This window comes from Rattus norvegicus, chromosome 4 (assembly GCF_021556685.1).
Source record: "Rattus norvegicus strain SHRSP/BbbUtx chromosome 4, alternate assembly SHRSP_T2T, whole genome shotgun sequence".
Lineage (NCBI taxonomy): Eukaryota > Metazoa > Chordata > Mammalia > Rodentia > Muridae > Rattus > Rattus norvegicus.
In genome coordinates, this window is record NC_141537.1 from 163,764,243 (window position 1) to 163,783,379 (window position 19,137).

The window sequence follows — 19,137 nt, forward strand, 5'->3', positions numbered from 1 at the left end:
TCTGATGCTGCTTTGGGGCAGCCTCCAGCTTCAGATTTGGCAGGGAGAAACCAAGGATTAAAATTTCATTAGTGTTTCTGTGGGTCAGGAATCTGGAGTTTGTGATGACTTTGGGGTGTGTCAGCGTGGTGTGACTGAACCCTTTTCCTCAGAATTCCCTCCCCACACACTTCCAGGCAGAGTTCTTATCTACAGAACATGCCGTAGGAGAGCACTCTCTCTCTCTCTCTCTCTCTCTCTCTCTCTCTCTCTTTCCCTCTCTCTCTCTCTGTGTGTGTGTGTGTGTGTGTGTGTGTGTGTGTGTGTTTTGGGGGGGGCGTAGGGGGTAGCTTCTCTTCTCCCAAACTCCTAAAATTCAGCAAACACAAACTTTGATTAGTTTCAAACACCCACATCTAATTTCCTGTGGCTTTTTTCTCATTTGCAATACTCATCTGAGGCTGGAGAGATGGCTCTGTGGCTAAGAGCACTTACGGCTCTCGTAGAGGACCAAGTTCGATTCCTAGCACCCACATCTTATAATACCTGTAATTTGAGCTTCGTGGGATCTGTCATCCTCTCTGATCTCCAGGGACACCTGCTGTTTTGCAGTACGCATATATAAACTCAGGCACACATATACACAACAAAATCTTTGACAGCCATGTATCTGTCTAGAATAGAGAATGTTTCCTGGGTTCCTTTACATGGCCAGGTAATAAACTGACCAAGCAGGTGTAAGACAAGATAATGTCTGTGCAAGACAGGGGTTCTCTGTGTAGCCCTAGCTGTCCTGGAATTCGCTTCATAGACCAGGCTGGCCCTGAACTTAGATCAGCAAGGATTACAGGTGTTGCCACCATGCCTGGCTGTGCAGGAAAGTATTGTTAAAGGACATGGGTGTGCTTCCATTCTTGTCCCAGGCATCTTGATAACTAGGATGGGAACCAGTGGCTGCAGGAAAAACAGGTACCTTAGGCTGCTGTGCAGAGGTGGTGAGTAAAGATGACAGAGATAAAAAGGTAGAGGAAACTTAAGTTAGCAGAGCTGCCCACCAGCTTGGACTCGAGGGAGTGAAGGTATGGGATCTGGGGTAGGGTGGGGTTATGTGGATTTCCTGTCACGGGCACAGTAAGGCCTGTGGATTTACTTCATCTTTCAGGATTGCTGTGAAAAGTAGAGAACAGTGATAGGAAGGTCGGATCAGTGTGAAAAGACAACGGCCATTCTCCAAATGTAATGAAGTAGTTAAGGTGTTGGAACTTGGCCATGATAGTCCCAGTGTGAGTCACACATGCACACTCATGCACACACGCACACCACACACACTCACATGCACACACACACACCACACCACACACACATGCACACTCACACACACACACACACACCACACACATACACACACACACACACGCACGCACACACACGAGTATTTGCTTTTGCTTTTAAGACAGAGTCTACCATACCCTGAGATGGCTTCCTTCTTGCTTCAGCTTCAGCAGGTTCTGGGGTTACAGGTGTGTACTACCTCCCACTCCATTGCTTTGAGGGTGGAATCTATTTATTTTAAAGCTGGTGTCTGACTATGTTTCTCCAGGGTGGTCTTGAACCTCAGAGCGCCCCGGATTCCCTTGGCTTCAGTGTCTGCGGTAGGTAGCTAGGTTGACAGGAATGTGCCCCTTGCCTGGCTTGGTTTTGAACACCTTAAGAAATGAGGGAGATGGGGGTTGTTTTCTACTTGGTTAGAATTGACTGCGTTATTTCACTGAAGTTGGCAGTAATCCATACCCCTCTCCCCGAGGAAAAGGTCTCACTATGTAGCCCTGGCTGGCCGGGAACTCATTATGTAGACCAGGCTGGCCTGAAACTTTCAGAGATGTGCCTACCTCTGCTTCCCAAGGTTGGGAGTTAAAGGTGGACGCCACTCTACCCGGCCCAATATTCTAAATGATGTATATTTTCAGATCAAATCATCCTGAGTCTTAGGTTCTGCATAGTTACAAGCGAGAATATTTACTTACTTTGTAGGGTTTACAAGATTAATTGAAATGGGCTGTGCATTGGGAGTATATGTGGTTGATACAGGGATGAGGCCATTACCGGTGTGATGGTATGTTTCAACCAGAGAGTTGGTCTGACTTTATTCCCCTGGCTTCTGGGAAGGTGTTTGTGGATGAGTGTAACATTAAAATTAGCCAATTTAAGTAATGCAAATGAAGGGGGACATTGAATAGGACAAAGGCTGATAGAGAAGTAAAAGCCAGCAGCATTCGTGAACTAAAAATTAGTCCCTCTGTGTTCTCCAGCCTGATAGCCTCATCTGAAGAAGTTAGACTGCATAATCACGCATGCACTCATGCACCCAACTGTGTCTGTTTTCCTGGGGAAGCCAAACTAATGCTTGTGGTATGATAACGTGAATGTTTATTATCTGTTTTAGTCAGGGTTCCTATTCCTGCACAAATATCAGGACCAAGAAGCAAGTTGGGAAGGAAAGGGTTTATTCAGCTTACACTTCCACACTGCTGTTCATCACCAAAAGAAGTCAGGACAGCAAGTCAAGCAGGTCAGGAAGCAGTGGCTGATGCAGAGGCCGTGGAGGAATGTTACTTACTGGCTTGCTTTCCCTGGCTTGCTCAGCTTGCTTTCTTATAGAACCCAAGACTACCAGCCCAGGGATGGCACCACCCACAATGGTGCCACCACCCACCTCCACCCTTGATCACTTATCCTAAGTGTGGTATCATTCTGTGGGGTGAAGGTTTGGTATGAATAGCAAAGAGGAAGCCATGGATACTACCATTCATCCATGCTTCCTGCTCTGTTTACTGTGTGACCAGCCACCTCAAGTTCCCATACCAGGGCTTCCCTACCAAGATGGACTGTGCCCTCAAACTGTGAGCTAATATAAACCCTTGCTTCCTTAAGATGGCTTTGCCTGGGAATCTTACAACAGTAAAAACAAGTACTGCAGAAAATTGGTCCTGAGACATATATTGTTCTAATCCATGTTAACGTGGTAGAAGAAGCTGGGTTCTTTTATGGACTTATTTACTTAGACAGTTTAATATGCATACAATGATTTTTAGTTTTATATCTTTAAATAATGATTTTATACATACATGCTTCATGACTCTTGGATTTTTATTCATTTGTATAATTCATATAGTAAATTTTTCATTTATACAATGAACTTCACCCTCCATTCTCCTTTTAGTTCCCTTTGTGGTGGTTTGACTATGGCTCCTACAGACTCATGTATTTGAGTATTTGGCCCAGGGGGAGTGGCACTATTAGGAAATATGGTCTTGTTGGAGTAAGTGTGGCCTTGCTGGAGTGTGTCACTGTGGTGGTGGGCTTTGAGGTCTCCTATGCCCCTATCCTGGCCTGTGGGGGGGGCCTTCCCTGGCATGGAGAGAGAGACTGAAGGTCTTTGCTGGTAGGGCAGGCCATAGAGGAGAGTGAACACAGTGTTTGGAGTTTGAAAGTGCTCTAGACAAGCAGAAGTGATCTGAACAGTCTTTTTACATAGCAAATGTTAACACCTAACTTCTACTATAGTGCTTCATGTACCCTGTAAGGTAGGGAAAGCTTGCTTTAGTCCATCCGTCTTATTTACTGAGTTTTATTCTTCCAGGAGTGTAACCTGCATGGCCCTTTCTCTTTAAATTATATTTTCAGGATCCCTAAGCCTATAATAAACAAAGACCTAGAATCTATAACCTGTTCTCCCCGACAGCCAAGAGTTTGTCAATTGTGTCTGTTTGCCCTTCCGCAAATACACAGTTCAAGTTTGCTCAGGGGCAGAGACCCCAAGCAGATTCCTGGAGTAATGTCCTCATCTAGCTATGTGTTTATGTATGCTTAATGATCTCCAGGGCATAAGGAAGACTTCCAAATAGTGGCCAGATAAAGTTAATGTTAGGATTTTCCTGAAAAGACGGAGACATAATTTTCTCAGGAAAAGGAATACAGTGAATCATAATGCAGGAAGTCCTCAGGAGTGCAACACTCAGAGACCAAAACCCCAAAGTGAGAGACAGAAGGACAGAGATTGCAGCAATCTCTTGGCTTTGCTGGAACTGTGTCAAACAGCTGAGCTGGCTTCATGAGTCTCGCTGTTTCCAGTGGGCATGGCCCGTGCCACTGGCTGCCTGCAGAAGAGAGTCTCCTCCTGGCTGCCTCCTAATCAAGATGCAGAACTCTTGGATTCTTCAGCACGTGTGCCTGGATGCTGCCACGCTTCCTGCCATGATGATAATGGACTAAACCTCTGAAACTGTAAGTCAACCACCTTTATAAGAGTTGCTGTGGTCATGGTGTCTATTCATCGCAATAAAACCCTTCACTGGATCTTCTCTGCTCAACAGACTCTGCTCCTATTTTGATGCCTTTTTCTGTGTGGCCCACTGGATTTAGAGCAGTGAGTAGGAGGTTATTTCCTAGCTTAAGGGCAGCTTACCAGTGGCTATACCACTGAAAAAGTGACGTAAGTACACCTCCCTCATCAAGCAGCAACTGTCCTGCTTAGTCCCTCCCTTACCATGAGGAAATGTCCATGGCCCCAGTCTTGTGCACGTAAGCACAGCTGCAGTGAATATAGCTGCAATGGAGAGTCATGCCTGGAAGATGTCCTTCTGCAGTACATTTCCCCATCTTCTGGTCCTCACGCCCCCCCTCCCACCTCCCATCTTCCATGAAGCTCCCTGAGCCTGTGTAGGAGTAATAAAATTATTCTCATTCAGGCCCAGCATTCAATAAAATTATCCGCATTCAGGCCCAGCATTCAATAAAATTCTCCTCATTCAGGCCCAGCATTCAACCTCGACTCGTTCTCAGCACTTTGGGTACTTATGAGTTTCTGTTGAAGGGCTCCAACCTGACAAGAGAGACTCCATCTTGTAACCAGGCCTCCATTTTATGCACCAGGCCCTGTCCTCAGGTTAAACTCTAATTACTGGAAAAACTACAAACTGTTCTAGGAAGGAGCCACCCTAGATGTGGGCTACCAGCAGGAAAATACCTAATGTTCCAGAGGCTATAGATAGATATAGATAGATTGCTTAAGCCAACTGAAATCATTGTTAACCAATCATGTAACTGCCAAGTTGATAAGTCCCTCCCTGCTGTAACTGCAATAAAAAGGCCAAGAGCTGGAGACATGGCTCAGTAGTTAAGAGCACTGACTGCTCTTCCAGAGGTCCTGAGTTCAATTCTCAGCAAACACATGGTGGCCCATAACCATCTGTAATGGGATCTGATGCCCTCTTCTGGTGAGCCTGAAGACAGCTACAGTGTACTCATATATAATAAATAAAAAAGGGCCGAATTTTAGTGCTTGGGGCCTTCTGTGCTACCTTGCTTTGTCAGAGGAGCCTAAGGGCCCCAGCTTGAGCTTGAATAAGGACTCTTTGCCTTTGCATGAGTTCAACTTCAGGTGCTCTTTGGGGACCCCCAGATCTGGGCATAAGACTGTTAAGTGCTGCCCACTGCATGAAGAGAAATCTGAGGAAGGCTGCATGTCAGTGGCAATGGCAGCAGTGAGGCAGACCGAGTCTCAAACAGGGCAGATGAACTTGCCAGTGAGAGACGAGAAGCCAAAAATGCAGAAACTGGTGCCCCGCCTTGAATTTCCTTACATTTGGATTGGCTGCTGGAAGTCTGCTCATAGACATCTCTCAGTCGATTCCAGATGCAGTCAAGTTGACAACCAAGATTACAGGACAGCCTCTTGGTATGCTCATGAAGGATTATCCAAATTAGGTCAATTGAAGTGGAAAGATTTTTCCTTTTTGAGACAACGTCTCACTATATCGTCTCACTCTATCATCTCATTCTGTAGACCAGGCTGGCCTCAAACTCATAGAGATCCACTTTCCTCTGTCTCCCGAGTGCTGGGATTGAGGTTCTGTACTGCAGTGCCTGGCCCACCAGCCTGGATCCTAGGCTGAATAAGAAGGTGGCAGTGGTCTGAGCTCTAGCATCCATTACTGTTTCCTGACTGCAGATGCAAATGTGTGTGAGCAGCCGCCTTAGGCTCCTGCTGCTGTGATGTTCCTGTCCTTTCCTCACACCTGTGAGCTGAAACAAACCCCCAAGCCCCCAAACCCCCACTTTCTTCCTTAAGTTGCTTCTCATCAGATATTTTGTCACAGTGATGAGACAAGTAGCCAACAGAGTCACTGAGCCCCATTTATCACTTTTGGAAACCAGGAATGTAACAATATATGCCTTGTTTATGCTCGCCCGAATCAAATGCTTATTCGTGGTCATGCTTTATTTGAATGGCTGGTTAATCCTAAATTCCTGTGGTGGAAACACAGTTACTATTGCCTGTTTTCCAGTCTAAGAAGTCAAGTCCCAGAGATCCTTAAAGCATGGATTCAAATACATGTGTTGGCTCAGACCAGCATCCCTAACATATATTAGTGAGGCTAATGCCCGTAAAGACAGCTCTAGGCTTTTCTGCTTTATTTCTCTGAGAATGATAATCTGCTTCATCTCCTAACAACGCACAAGAAGAATCCGCATGATTCAGAAATTCTGTGTGTGTGGCAGATGGGGTGGGGCCATAACTTGTCCCCCTGGTCAGGTGGCCAGCCTTGTTTCTGAGACTCATGGTCTTAAAGCTTCTCCCCTTATCGTCCCCTGTACTCTCCTTATCATCACCTTCCTGTGTAGTGAGGGTTTGCAGACTCCCAAGGCCACGGAGTCTTACATTCTTCCTGAGGCGTCTGGGTTACATCCCGGTTAGAGGTTAACTCACAACAAACAAGGTGCTGACAAAGTGTGTGGCCTGGGCTGTGCACAGTGTGCCTATGCTGGTTCTTCCTACAGTATGTACAAATGAGCTCTTACAATGAAGAATAAAGGACCACTATTTGTCCCCTACAAAAATGATCCCCAACAGTCTAGAATCCAGTGAATCTTCTGGGCAGAAGCTGATGTTTCTGTGTTGGGGGAAGGTCTTGTGCACTGTGTATCCAGATACTGATTTCTGTACACCCCACCCCCATCTGGTTATAGTCCACATGCAGGCATTGAAGAATCTCCTGTCAATGTGGTGTAAAGGATGCTCCCCAATCATCTATGATTGGTTAATAAAAAGCTGAACTTGAATAAAAAGTGACTGGGCAGAGGAGATAGGAAGGCTGGACTTCTGACCCCTGCCAGGGATCCAAGGGAGAGGAGTCAGGGAGAAGGGCAGCCAGAAGGCAGGTGGAGGAGGAAGAGGAGCAGGAGGAGGAAGAGGAAAAGGAGGAAGAGGAAGAAGAAAAGGAGAAAAGAAAAAGGTCACCAGGTTAAGCATGAGGAGGAGATGCCAAATGGGTTCTTTATGAGGACAGACAGTTACAGCAGAGTGAGCCAAGGGGAGACTAAATGCAAGTAATTCAGGCATGTGGCTGGGAAGTAGCTAGAAAGCATAGAAGATTAGAAATATCTGCTCAGTGATTGTCTTAACACTTGCTGAATAGATCTTTAAGTCTCTGTCTTAATTATATGGGAGCTAGCCAGGTTAGGAAAAACCCTGCCACTTTCAAATTTCATCCTGTTCACCTGTCTCTTCCCCACTCCATCCCTTCCGTGCCCAGCTGGAGTAGAATAGGAGGTTATACCTGACCAGAAGCAGCTGGGAGTCCTGAGCGTGGAAATGAAGTGACTCTCCACCCCAAATAATGCTGCAAATGTCCCACAGGTGCAAAAAGGCAACGGGGATGCATTCAACCAGTACCCTGGGCAGAGGATCAAAGGCTTCACCGCTCTTCACAATCTAAAGTCTTCATCAATATCCCCATGTTGGATTTGAAAAATTACCCTAGGGTTATTTTTCAAAACATGTGTGTGGCACAGCTAAGAGGAAGCCTAGAAATGACTGCTGAGTTACTGTTCTCACGGATGTGACCCAAGCAGCAGCAACTTGAGGAGGAGAGCTTTATCTTGGTTTGTTGTTCAGGAGACACGTCTATCCTGGTGGAGGAAGACTTAGCATCTGGAGTGGACTAATACGGAGTAATGGCGGCTCATAGCAGGGACTTTTCATGTGGCACTTGCTCAGAAACTGAGAGGAGAGGTCATAGCAGAACAGAGCTATAACCTTCAAAAGTTTACTCTTGGTGATTTACCTGCCCCAGCTTATCCCCTAAGTCTCTAGAACAGCACCACCAACTGGAGGCCAGGTGTTAAACACACAAGTCTGTGAGGAACATTTCTAAGCCAAATCATAGTAGGTTTTTTTTTTTTTCCTGGAAATCTAAATCTTGAGACATTTTACTTTAAACTATATATACATGAAAATACATTATATCATATGTACCTCATACATAATGCAAATATGTATGTATAGACACACAGCTGCCTGTGTGTGTGTGTGTACACTCACATGTGTATACACATAATTTATCCTAATATATTACCATGTCATTTAATTCTCTAGCCTTTGGGGGATCAAACACAGGGCTTTGTGCATGCTGGGCAAAGCACTGTGCACAGACGCTCAGCTGCCCGCCTACCTGTACCCTTTACCATGCTGATTGAAAAGTGAGTCGCACAGGGCTAGAGCGCCACCAATCGAGCACACGTACACCTCGCCCTCTGTCTTCTGGATACCAAGCGTTATCTCAGTCTTTAATTGAGCATACTGTCTGAGCACTTACTGGGCTCAAGGCCTTGGCTTTGGCCTTCTGAAGGGTTGAGAGGGGACTCTGGTTCATACGGCACCCATAGTTTTTAGTCCATAGTTTTAGATAGAGCATTAGGAGAAGATGAAAACGGTCCACTCAGCAGAGTGATGGAGAACACAGAGAGGCAGACAAGGAGGCCGAGGACGCAGTCGTAATTGGAACTCTGCACCAGGAGGGTGGGGAAGGTGCGCTGAAGACAAGAAGGCCCCGATCAAAGCCTCCATCCTGAGGAAACGTGAGTTCACCTGAAAGCAGGAGTCTAAGCTGAGAGTGCTGCTGAGCACGTTCCCTGCCTCAAGCGATGCCCAGCACAGAGTTCACTGTAGCTTTAGCTCACAGAAAAGGCTGTGCCTGGAACTGACTGCAGCACCAGGTAGCATCATCCACATAGGAGCGCGCATGTTGGCTCCTCTGGGCCACATTGGATAAAGCAGCATTGTCTTGGGCTACACATTAAATACACCGGGCCTGAAGAGATGGTTCTGCAGTTAATTACACTTGTTGTTCCTGCAGAGGAGGCCTATTTGGTTCCCAGTACCCGCATGACAGTTCCATAGCCCCAGTTCCAGGGAACTAGACACTCTCCTCCGACCCCTGTGGGTACCAGGCATACACATGGTGCACATACACACACCCGGGCAGAATATTAATACATGCACATAAACTAAGGAGATCTGAAAATAAAAAATACACAAGCAAGTAAACAAAATGTCTCCAATTAAACAAAATTTCCTACATAGTGATCCTAATTCAGACAGAGTATTAAAATCATAAAGCAGGTCCTAAGTTTGCAACCATTAATGCAGAAAATGAACATATCTATGTAATAAAACTTCACTGATTTAACATTAAAAAAAAACTATAAAACCAGACTGGAGAGATGGTTCAGCAGTAAGGGCTGCTCTTCTAGAGGACCTGGGATCACTTCCCAGCACCCACATGGCAGCTCACAGCTGTATGTACCTCCAGTATCTGACCCCCTAACACAGACCAATGCAGGCAAAACACCAATGCACATAAATAATATACAACACATTGATAAGGCTAAAAGAGGGTAGTAGGACAAACCAGCCGACACTGTGCCTCAGAAACTAATCGTTGAGTGTTTTCTCATCTCAGCTGCCAATGCAGTGCAAGGTGGCACGCTGACCACCAAGCGTGGCAAGCGGTGAATGGGGCACAGCCAAGATACGGAAGTAGCGTAAACAGTCGAAGGAAAACACGTAACCGTCTTCTAAATAGCACTGGGAGGCCCGGGAAGATGGCTCACGTACTCGTCCAACCATGAGTACTCGAGTTCAGAACTCCAGTACCCATCCAGCCCTCGATGTGGTAGCTCATGCCAGGGACGTGGCAAGACCTCATCTCAAAAAATAAGGTGGAGAGCAGTAAAGGCATGAGATATAACCTATGGCCTCTACATACATGTATACACATGTGAATATGTATGTTCACATTCATAAGGTACATACACACTGCACACTATATACACACACGGGACCTCACATTGTTAATGGTCAGTCTGACAGAATCCTTGTCCTCTGGCTATGCCTGTGAGGGGTTATCCTAATTGAGTTAATTGAAGTAGGAAGACCCGTTCTAAAACTGGATGGCACTAACCTCTGGGTTTGGGGATCCCAAACTGAATCCAGTATCTACTAATTATAAATGCTTCCTGGAATGTCAAGCAGAATGGTCATTTCAGAAGGTTCTGGAAGTATCAGCACACGTTCCTCATGTGCTTTCTGGAGTCCGTGAAGGCTCATGGTTCTACACCTCAGGGCTTCCCAGCAAAGCATATTGCCGAATACAAAAGAGACAGGTGTGTCCCCCTCATCAGAAGGTCTGCAAGATGGGTTTCAGTTTCCGAGATGGCTGGACGTAGGAAAAAGAATTAGTAACTTTTTTTGTTTGTTTGCTTGTTTCTTTGACACAGGGGTTGTCTGTGTAGTCCTAGCTGTCCTGGACTTGTTTTGTAGACCAGAATGGCCTCAAATTCAGAGATCTGCCTGTCTCTGAACTCCGAGTGCTGGGATTAAAGGCATGCGCCACCATGCCCAGGGACTTAGTAACATTTCAGAATCCCTGGCCCCTTCCCTTGTCCCTTCTCTGCCTTCTCTCTTCCCTCTCCGAGCCTCTCCCTCCCATTTCTGTTTTCTCTTTCAGCCTCTCTCCGTTTCCTCTTGGCCATCCGGCTTGCCCAGGGCCTCTGCTTTGATTCTCAGTCTGTTCCTGCTCATCGCTGCATTCGGTCGCATGTGGTCAAATATAGTACGTGGATGGGTGGCAGAGGCTTTTTGGAAACCTAGTGGAGTAAGCGGTCTCCCAGCAGGGTTGGGCGCAGGGGCTGCTCCTGGAGCTGTCCGTGGTTCTGAAGAGCGGCACCGGCTCAGTCGCGGAGGGCAGGAGCTGTCTGAGGCTGGAGTGACTTGGCTGCCAACTGACTTCCAGTCGCCTCACCAGCACCAGGTGGCACCTGGGGCCATTGTCAAAGGGAAGGGGCGTCCCCTGAGGTACTGTGCTGTTGCTGGAGCCCTCCTTCAGTACATTTCCCCTCCTTCCTCTGCAAGGGTGTCCTGAGCAGGAGACACAAGTGAATTGAGGAAAGAGGAAATGGGGAAGTAATGGGGTGTAAGGATGTGCTGACTTGAACAAGAATGGCCTCCATAGGCTCATAAATTTGTATGCTTGGTCCCCAGTTGGTGGAGCTGTTTTGGAAGTATTAGGAGGTGAGTCACTGGGGTGGGCTTTGAAGTTTCAAAAGCCCATTCCGTTTCCCAGTTAGCTCTCTGTCTGTGACTCTGTCTGTCTGTCTCTGCCTCATGGTTGTTGTCTCAGCATGTAAGCCCTCAGGTACTGCTTAAGCGCCGTGCCAGCCAGCATGCTGTCATGCTGCCCACCATGGTGGTTATGGAATCCTCTCTGAAACTATAAGCAAGCCCACAATTACATTTTTTTTAAATTGCCTTGGTCATGGCATCTCTTACACAGCAATAGAAAGGTAGCTAAGACAGGAGAGAAATTGAAATCCCAGGGGAGAGTCTAGGACCACAAGCATTGTTTTTGTTGTTGGCATCTTTTCTCTGGCTAAATAGGAGCCGGAGACACAGACCTTGGTAATCTGTATCTAGTACCTGCCCTGCTGATGTGAGGGGAAGCTTCGGGGGAGGGGAGGAAGGGCAATGAGAGCCGAGCACTTCTCCACTTCTTGGTCTCATGCGTTTTATGTCTGTGGAGATTGGTTGTTTTAATTAACGTTAATTAAATACCACTCCCCTCTGGTCAACCTCTCTTGCTTCTCCCGTCTGTGAGGAGATGGAGAATGTGGCCAGGGCCATGCTCCCTCACTGAGTAGATTTGACCAGAAGCATGGGGCTTCAGAGATAGAGATCCAGGAGCCGGATTGACTTGATAGCTCTGAGACATCTGAGCCTCAGGAAGACCCCCAGTGGCCATTGTCCTCTCAGTTTTGTGGCATTTCTTTCTGGCATAAAATATAGTGTTGGTTTTCCTCAATGCTCAAATCTCAGCTAAAGGCAACATTATTTCAAGATACCAAGTGGCCCTTTCCTTCAAAAAAGGGAACAGCCCCATCATGCTTCTGTGGGGGCAACTGTCTCCTGGTTCTGTCACATCTAGAAAGAGTCTGAACTGTTCCCACCTCCTCCAGGCTTAGGATGTGGCCGGACACCGAATCCTCTAAGTGACTCTGTTCTAGTTAGCTTGCCTATTCTGTGACACACAGATGCACTTCTGCCACAGTGCCCCTGCACTGTAGGATCCACAGCCTGGAAGGAGCTTGGATTGGACATTCTCTGGGAGATTTCTCATGATCTTAATTTTTTTTTCCTGAATATCATGCTTCGATGAGTCCTGTCTTAGAGTTTTACTGCTGCGAGCAGACACCATGACCAAGGCAAGTCTTATAAAGGACAACATTTAGTTGGGACTGGCTTACAGGTTCAGAGGTTCAGTCCATTATCATCAAGGCTGGAGCATGGCAGCATCCAGGCAGGCATGGGGCAGGAGGAGCTGAGGGTTCTACACCTTTATCTGAAGGCTGCTAGCAGAATACTGACCTCCAGCCAGCTAGGATGAGGGTCTTAAAGCCCACACCCACAGTGACACACCCACTCCAACAAGGCCACACCTTCTAATAGTGCCACTCCCTGGGCCAAGCATACACAAACCATAGCAAACCATAGGGCATCCTGCTAAAATACCTGCTCCTTGGAGCACCTTCCCTATAATGTCCGCTACCTTCTGAAACAATTGTTCCTTTTTTTATTCTGGTAGAGTATACTATATTGTGTTCCCACTCCAATGCATGAAAGTGAGTCCTGCAATGATTTTGATTACCTCATACTCTGTGATAGCTATTGTTCATTGTCAACTTGATTATACCTGCCTACAATCTAGAAATCTGTAATGTAGATTTTGTGGCAGGAAGACACGTATTTAATCTGGGCCACACCTTCTTAGAAGTCTCTGTAAGGACAGTGGGAGGAGGAAGCTTTAGTCCTTTGCCTGCTTGCCCTAACCATGCTAGCACATCCATTCCTTCGCTGGCGTGGGAGCCTACTTCTTTGGGATCCCAGCATCTACAGAAGATCAGCTGAGACACCCAGGCTTATGGGAGTGAGCAAGTACTTGATTCTTGGACTTTCCATTCATAGCTGACCATTGTTGGATTAGGTGGACCTGCAGTCTGTAAGTCATTCAATGAATTCCACACACACACACACACACACACACACACACACACACACACACACGCATTTCATTCTATAAATTCTGTGACTTTAGAGAACCCTGACTAATAGAGCATCCTAAGAGCAACAAAAATGTCACTCATTTGACACCAAGTATCTGAGTAGTGATCAGTGCTATATCACCTTCCATGGGGAGTCATTCACCAGGGTTAGCAGAGGGAGGGAGGAGGAGGAAGAGTCAAGCAGAGTCCAACACAGTTCTAAAAGGACTTGGCCTACAAGGAGACACCGTGGGATCTGTCCTCCCTGCTAACCTTATAATCGGGAGTTGGATTTTGAGATATTAAGAAAAATATAAATAAAATCCAGGAGGCAGCCCAGAAGGAGTATTCATTCATTTCTTCACTCTTTCTGGTCACAGAGGTCATTGTGGAGACAATGGCAGGGGGCACTCCATGCTGCTGTTACATCTCGTGAGCTACGAAAGCAGAATGAGACCAGTATCCCTCACAAGAACAAGAAGAGGCCTAATCTATGGGAACTGAGGGCTGAGAAATGAACACAAAAGATGCAGACAGAGGTCCCTTTCAGCCTGAGCCTAGGCTAACCTGACCACAGAGACTCTTATTTATTTATTTATTTATTTATTTATTTATTTATTTATTTATTTAATCTTGGGAACTGGATAAGGCTCTGGCCATGTCTGTGCCTTGTGACCACAGGCCCTGGCCACATGAGACACAAACAGAAGATCACGAGGTCTGATGTAGTTGAGGTGTGACCACATCAAAGCCTGCAGTGAAGTGAGAACCAAGTGACCACAACCTTGTTCACAGTCAGCTCCCCACATGCTCTCCTCTCCTCTCTTGACACACATTCAGCCTAGTGAACTCAGGCTCTCAGAGGTTCCTAATGATGCTGTTTACTTCTTCCGCCAAATTCTAGGAAGTCTCTCCTTTAAGTCTCCCCCAGGTCAAGAGTTCGGAAAAATGAGTTTACCTTCAGATTCTTATTTTTAGTTAGGAAAGACCTGCAGGAAAGGGCACCAGGACATTGATTTGGCGTGGAGACACACCCCTGCCGTGTCTGTGCTGGAACAGGCAGGCTGGTTGTGGAAGGGAATGCAGAGAGCACAGGAATAGGTGCTGGAGGGCAGAGGTGGGTTGGTCTCGACAGGTCTTCATGGACACACAGTGTTGCTAAAAGGGGGAAGGAAGTTGGGGCTTCCTGGAGTGACAAGGGAGTGACATGGACATGTTTGGTGCCACATTTTGTGCTTCTCAGGCTCACACAAGACAGCCGTCCCATGAACATACTCGGGGAAGTCACCAGAGAGGTAACGTTGCCAACAACCCATCTCTCGCTTCAGAGGTTCAAATCTGAGAATCCTTGTGACCAATCATGTCCCTCTTGTCCCATCCTTGAATTCAGGCCCTCAGGGTGTTTCTTGCCTTTACAAGTCACGAGACAGAGAGATGAGGCTGCTGTCCCTATATAGGGTGAAAACTAGCAGGTGCAGCAATAAGACAGGCTGATCAGAACCCTGAGAGGGTGTGGCTGGAGGAGGGATTATGGTCTTGCTGCATTCCTGTTGAGTTTCACTGACTCTAGGGGTCACCCAGACTGCCCTAATTACTTGGGGATTCAGCATGGCTTCCTCATTTCCCATCTGTATGAAGAGGACAAAACCACAAGAGAACTCAGAGAAACTCTGTGCCTGGAAAAACTCCAAAACTATGACTCTGGAAGTAGGGAAAAGAGAATGACAGGAGGAAAGAGATGTGCAGCCTCTTATCCATCCATCCTCAGCAGAGACCAGGATCCCTGGTCATGAAGTCCTTTATTTCCCATGCGTTTACAGTGTCAGAGCAGGCCCCAGGATAGAAAATTGTGCATGCGATGCTTCTCACTGAGGTAGAACGAGCTTCTAAAGTGTGGTCCATCTCCCAGACCAGGAGCCCTCAGAGGTAGAAGTCTTCAGTGTCTGGGGGTGTTGCTCAACACTGTGCTGGCTGAGCTCAAAGACAGCACATGAAGGAGGCTGACTTGAGGACCCTGAGAGGGGCTCCTCAGGTAGGAGGACAAGCGCATCAGCATGTGCCGAGGTGTTGAGGTGGGGTGCTGCTCAGTTTGCATGGAGAACAATGGGCCAGAAAGAGGGCAGAAACCTGGGATCCCAGCCTGAGCATGGACCTTCATCTACTGGAGGAATGGATTAAGCTACAGTGGTATTCCCCACTCCTTAGTACTCCTACTCCCCAGGGAGCTTAGTGGAGGGTTGTTCTATGAGAAGCTCTGGACAAGACACACAGGGTTTCCTAGTAGCGCCACAGCCCTCAGGGTCCCAAGAAGAGGCAGGAGAGGTTGCATCCTGGTGACCATTCTCACAGGAGGCCCTTTGGCTCCAGATGTGTCCTGTTTTTCCTGCGTCTTTGTCTAGCATTTAGCAAGCTATACACACTCACATCTGCATGGACCATGCTTTGCTGAGTTGGGTGTGTGTGAGTTATATGATCTCAGTCACTCTGTGGGAGCAGCTGCGAAGAGGCATGTTTTCTGAGGAATACATGATATTTTTTGAACCCAATTACATTTTTTCCACAAATCCACATGGGATGTTTCCTCAGGTATATTATCATGGTGGTGATGGCAGTGGAGAATTCCTAGACGCAGCTGTGTCTGGGACACCTCTCATCTGCACACACCACGGAACAGAGACGAGTGCTTGTGCTCAACTGCCCTTTACATTTTTTTTTAAAAGAGGCCCAAAATGTCCAGATTTTATTTAGAAAGCCCTTTCCCTTGCTGTTATACAGAGAGTAGAAGTGTTGCTACAGTCACAGCGTAACTGGTAGGCACAGATGGCCGACTTACCCACCACAGCTGTCCACACAACAGCTAGCCTCATGTGAAAATATTTAGTTTCCCTCTTTCTCTTTATTGAGAATAGATTCATCTTTCATACAATACATTCCGACCACAATTTTCCTCCCTCCACTGCTCCCGGCTCCCAACCGCCTTCTCTTCCCTCCAAATCCACTCCTCCTCTCTTTCCCTTCAGGAAGGAACAGCCTTCCAAGAGACAACCACCAAATACTACAGAACAAGACGCAGATAGCCTCTCCCTCTTAGTATTCAGTCTGGGGCTCATGGTTTAGAGCAGCCTACATTTAAAGTGGGCCCGCCCTCCTCAGCTATTTCTTACTGGAATACTCCTCCCACCCCCACCCCCAAGTGCGTCCTCTGGTGACTTAAACTGATTGTGAAGATTGGCTGTCATGCGGGTGAGATGCCACATTGCTCACTTGTGCACATTGTACCTTTGGGAGTCGGAACCACAAGGTGGGTGTGATGTCCCATGTTTGTTATCAGCACTTGAGAGCTGGAGGCTGGAGGTCTTGGGTTCAAACCTAAGTCCGAGCTTGTTTTCAGTAACCTTTGGGAAATACAATGATATTGGGCTTTGACAAACTCCTTATAGAGGAGTGCTCAAAACTAGTTTTTCTGGTCTTCCGCCTGTTGGTGTCTGTCACTCAAGATTTGAGCTACTAAGCCCTGCTAATCTGATTTCCTGGTGTGAACTCAGAAGCTGCTTTGTTCCTGACTGAGATTAACCTTACACACAACCATACAAACCCCACTAAAAACTACCTTTACTCTTCTCTGCCTTCCCACGAACTCCTCTCGCCTATCTCAGAAACAGCCTGACTCGTTCTTTTGAACAAATCAGAAAAAAGTCCAGCACAGTAACAAATGTATCTTCCAGGAAGTTGAGTAGAAAGGTGGGTGCTGTGGCTACCTCCTTCCTTTGATGTGCCCGTTTAGTTGGTCACTCCTCTAATTATCCTCGTTCATTTCTTCCAGAATCCAACAAGTCCAACTCCAAATGGTTTCACACGTTGACAGTGTCCTCCTGGTATGTGTTCAAATACCAGTCTCTGACCCAAGAACCATCTCCTGACTCACCCACTACCAAACAGAGCTGCTAACCCAGTGATGCCCTAATTCAGCCGGAGGCTGTCTGCTTCCTGACTTGAGACCCCAAGTCCTCCAGTTTACCAGGCCGTAAACAGAGAAGGTTACAAGAGAGCATGGAGGCTCCCCCCACCCCACCCCCACTACGCAGGGATCAGTGGCAGCCTGACTACTGTCATGTATATGGCTCACACATTAACCAGTCCCTATTCCCTTACCCAGACAGAGTGACCCTTCCATATGACTCAAGTATGACCTAGTCCCCTACCTTGGTCATGTAGCATGGGTCACATATTAACTAAGCCTGCTTCCCTTCCCTTCTGTCTGGAACCTTAAACAGCAGACACCTTGCTCTGCTTGCTTTGTGGTACCTCAGAGCTTCCACTGTATTTCCTGAGTCCTGTTGCTGCTGCTAACAAATCTGTTGAATCTCTTTTCCTTTCCCACCCAAAGCTAAACAGTAATGTTTTGAGGAAGTGATGTTAAATCAATTTGGGGAATCATATTTAGAAAAAAAAAAACGAAAACAAACAAAACCCATACATACAAAGTCAGATACAAAACTGAGTAATTGACTAGAGGATCATGGGCAGTCGAGGGGCCTAGGCCGTTGGGACTCACTGGCCTCAGGTGACTCCACTTAAGGCTTCAGTGTGGTAGGAAATTCCCAGGGTCTTCACCCAGCTGAAGCTAGAGGTGGCTGAGTTGTGATTTCTGTGGCCAGGAGTGGGGAGTCTTTGTCCATGCCAGTGTCTGAGAATCTCTCCTAGTTGAGTTTCCACCGGTCTATTATGTGTGTTAGGGCCCTGTTTTTCCGATCTGAACTGAAATCTCCTCAGACCCTGCTGAGGACAACAGTCTCCCTCCAGCTCCCCCTTGCGGCTGATTTCCTCTTGGTAGACGGGGAGGGAGTCAGGGACAAGAAAACAGAATGGCTCTTGCCCCCTCTGCTGGCTGCCCGCATGGGCAACAGGAAAGGCCCACAGCAGGGGTGCAGCTAGGAGAATGTTTTCTTGGCTTGCGTTTCCTTCGGGAACCATCCTTCCCCGACCAGCGGACAGACAAACGATGGGAACATGGTGTGAGAAAGGGTCTTCTCAAAGTTTTATCCCCCGTCCTCTCCACAGGCCTGTAGGACTCCAGGGATGGCCAGATTTACAGTGGGCCACGGTGGGCCAGTGGCCACGAGGGCTAGTACTGCGCGATGCCAGGAGGAGCAGACCCTTGCTGAGTGTTTCTGCCGTTCTGCATGACAGGCACCTGTGACCCCATCATTCCTTGAAATTAAAACTCAATGGCAGAGCCTAGCTGTCTCACCGAGGATGCAACTGCAGGACAGAAGAGCCTTTGTCACTGGCTGTAGCAACAGGTGCCATGGGGGCAGGGCCACTCAACCAGCAGGAAGTGCTGGTGACCGCATCCTCTTCCCATTGTCCAGCTCTCCCATCCCCCACCTCCCAATGGTACGTGCTCCTCCTACTTCTCCTGTGGACATGCTTTCTCTACCCACCTGACAGAGCGGTCTCCTACTGGCTGCTAAACTGTTGGGTTTATCTCTATCAGAGAGACTGTCTCTGGTTTATCAGACTTCACAGCGGAGCAGGAGAGAGCTGCTGAGTAGGCAGCTGTGTAAACAGTCTGGGTGAGTCTGATCTGGAACACCCTAGGGACTGTAGTTGATGGCCTCCCAGTGGGATCGCAAAGATGGCCTAGTCCAATATGGAACCATGGTGGGGACATCGTCCCAGCCTTGTCACACAGCTGCCTAGGATTTGAAAGCAAGAATT

The 19,137-nt window shown here is 47.4% G+C and overlaps 1 long non-coding RNA gene across 1 annotated transcript in view; it reads left to right on the forward strand.

The window, feature by feature from the left end:
• Positions 1-19,137, forward strand: part of LOC102554670 (uncharacterized) — a 52,873-nt gene that overhangs the window by 25,577 nt on the left and 8,159 nt on the right. The window lies entirely within an intron of this gene.